Below are 3,663 nucleotides of genomic sequence, written 5' to 3'. Positions count from 1 at the left end.
ACACGGCAGGTGCTCACGTTAAAAATATCAGACTTTCATGTCCCTATCTAAACTTTTTTAAAAATATTAAAAATTTTTCCAAGTACAAAAATTTATGAATGGATTTGAATTTACAAAATGTTAACACAATAATATTAATGTCTCGGCTGTATTGATAATATTAATATGATATTAAAATATCATATATATAAAATGAAAAAAAAAATTTTTTTCATCAAAGTATAAGTCCGTAATATACGGACGGCGGGAGTTGTAATAACTTTTGCCTGGTAGCCCTGTGACTCGTCATCATATTAGTGACGCGCATGATTCAATTCAAGAGATTCCTACTGTCCCTATTTAAACTTTTTTTAAAAATAAAAAACAAAATAAAACATTTGGAAATAACGAATATTAAAATATTTTTAGATGGATATGAAAATATTAAAATGGATATGAAAATATGAAAATATTTTTATGTGGATATGAAAATATTGAAATATTTTTAGATGGATATGGAAATATTAAAATATTTTTATATGGATATGAAAATATTAAAATATTTTTATATGGATATGAAAATATTAACATATTTTTATATGGATATGAAAATATTAAAATATGGATATGTATACGTAGTATAAAAAATACCACATTGTACGAAAGCGTAGTCAAAAAGGTATATATATATATATTTTTTTTTTTTAATCACCTACTGATCGGTATATTTAAAATCTGTCCGCAGTTAGAGACAATTAAATTTTACAATTGTTCCTTGACACAAAGAATACAGAGATACAATGTTTATGTAAGTGGTTAAATGCCAAATTTTACGAAAGCTGCCTCCAAATTATTATTAAAACCTCCCTAATTAACCGCCTCCAGCCTGAGATCCAGAGGGTGAGTCCGCTTCAACCTTCTCAAAGTGGTGCTATTATCAAGCAAGTTGATGGCCTGTGGGTTGGGATGTCGATCCAGCCTATCAACAACATATCTAGTGGCGAATCTCCGGACTTCTTCGCTGACCCATGGGACGCCTAGCTGGGCGTGGATGGTGACGTTATCGTGGTAAGGGTGGGCTCCAGACAACGTCCTTAGGGCCCTGTTCTGCACGAGCTGGATAATCCTTCTATTGCTTGGACTCGACGTTCCCCATAACTGAATACCGCAGGTACAAACTGGCTTCACAATGGTCTTGTAAACCAGAAGCATTACTCTTAGCTTTAGCCTGGACCTTCTTCCGAACAGCCAGTAAAGCGGTCGCAGCTTGACTTGGAGTTGCTTTCGTTTACTCAGCAAATGGGTTCTCCATGTGAGCCTCCTATCCAGAGTCATACCTAGATATTTGACAGTTGGGCTTGCAGGTATTAAAATGCCACCGAGACTGACTCCAGGACAGTCGCCTCTCCTTAGGGTAAAAGTCATCTGGGCTGATTTGTCGTGGTTGACGGCAATGTTCCATCTACGAAGCCACGGGTCAAGAATATTAAGCTGGCGTTGGAGACATGCAGAAGCCTCCTCTGGCGAGGTTGCAGAGGCCAAAAAAGCAGTGTCGTCTGCATATGTAGCGGCTAGAAGACTCTCCTCTGCAGCAACAGGCATGTCGGCTGTGTACAAGGTATAGAGGATGGGGCCAACGGCATTGTGCACATCTCGGACCACGTGTCCTTGTCGCCGGAAGTCCTCCTTAATGTCATCAACGTCTGTGGTGTGATGCAGATCTTTCACCACCACTCGATAGGCCCTGTCTTCTTTGGGCTGGAACGTGTAGTATCTTTTCCCGGCACTATCGAGGTGGGACTTTACAGCAGAGTACGACTCTTTGTCCGGCATCATCACCCTCACCTGGTTGTCTCTAGCGGCTTTGTATGAAAAGTCCTTGTTTTTGCCCACAATGCCCTCGATGGAGGAAATTAGGGCCGCGATGTTTGTGACATCTGGGATGAAGATCGGCGGAGGCTTGTGAAGGACTTGGCCGTTGCCGTTTCGGCAACCTTGTTTTTCCTGTATTTGTGCCCGTCACAGTCGACGTCCAACTCACTTTCGCTGCAACTCACTTTACCTCGAGCTGCTGCACTAGTGCTGGGTTTTCCGTCATCTGACTTCCTGGCTGACTGACTTCCTTTTAATTTCCCCAGGCTCGGCGGAGTTGCTGGAGTCAGCGCGAATTCGAGTTTTAAAATGAGTCTCGAAATTCGCGCCATACTACCGAATTTATTGATACCGATATATTTCAACCGGTTATGTTTATACGATATAGTATTAAACACTTTCACTTTCACTTATCACTTATCAAACCAAATTTTTATTTCCAAATTTTACAACTTTTTTTTTTTTTTTTTTTTTTGCCAAACAAAAATTTTTAATGTTACTCAGACGAGCTCCGGTTTTCAACTGAATATTGAAACAATATTATTAAGGTAAGAAACGAATCAAATTCCATAGACTACCTGGCTTTTTTTTTTTTTACAAAATTTTACAAGTTTTTTTTTTTTTTAGAAAAATTTTCAACACTTTTTGTATATTTTTTGGGAGCACTTTTTAAACACATCCAAATAACTTGACATATAAATCAAAAACTAAAAAGCCTGGTGTCAGCCTACCTATATAATATATGAAATATATTATATTAAATATATTAAACATTATTATATCGATATGAGCTAATATTGATATAAGTCCGCTATTTATATGAAAATGAAGAAATTATATGAATATAGAAATAATATTCATCAAATACTAAATATTAAAATATTTTTATATGGATATGAAAATATTAAAATATGGATATGTATCCGTAGTATAAAAAGTACCACAATTTACGCAAGCGTAGTCAAAAAGGTATATACATATTTTTTTTTTTTTTAATCAATCAAAAGTTACATTTAAAAGCTGTCCGCAGTTATGGACAATAATTAAATTTTACAATGGTTCCTTGACAGAAAAAAGAATACAAAGATACAATAACACAATGATTATCCAAGTGGTTAACTGCCACATTTTACGAAAGTTGCTTTGAATTGATTATTGAAACCTCACTAATTAGCCTCCTCTAGCCTGAGATCCAAAGGGTGAGTCCGCTTCAACCTTCTCGTGGTAGTGCTGTTGTCCAACAAATTGATGGCCTGGGGGTTGGGATGCCGATCCAGCCTATCGACATATCTTGTGGCGAATCTCCGGACTTCTTCGCTGACCCATGGGACGCCTAGCTGGGCGTGGATGGTTACATTATCGTGGTAAGGGTGGGCTCCAGACAACGTCCTGAGGGCCCTGTACTGTGCGAGCTGGATGATCTTCCTATTGCTTGGAGTCGCCGTCCCCCATAGCTGGATTCTGTAGGTCGAAACTGGCTTCACGATGGTCTTGTATAACAGGAGTTTAACTCTTAGCTTCAGTCTGGACCTCCTCCAGCTCTTCCAGCAGGTGAGTTCACCATGTGAGCCTCCTGGCTAGGGTCATACCCAGATATTTGACTGTTGGCCTTGCTGGAATTAGAGTGCCTCCGAGACTGACTCCAGGACCACAAGGTCCAGGAGTGCCGGCTGAAGGTGAGTGTGTGCCGCCAGTGCGGCCTACTATAATTTAAGTTATTAATGGGCCTAGAGGAACTTTATGCTGTTGTGTTGGACGGTTCGGCCGTAAAGAAATGCTCCGCCCAACTCCTGCAGCTTAATCCTCCCCCCC

The sequence above is a fragment of the Drosophila ananassae genome (genome assembly GCF_017639315.1).
Source record: "Drosophila ananassae strain 14024-0371.13 chromosome Y unlocalized genomic scaffold, ASM1763931v2 tig00000096, whole genome shotgun sequence".
NCBI lineage: Eukaryota > Metazoa > Arthropoda > Insecta > Diptera > Drosophilidae > Drosophila > Drosophila ananassae.
This window is presented reverse-complemented; position numbering follows the sequence as displayed.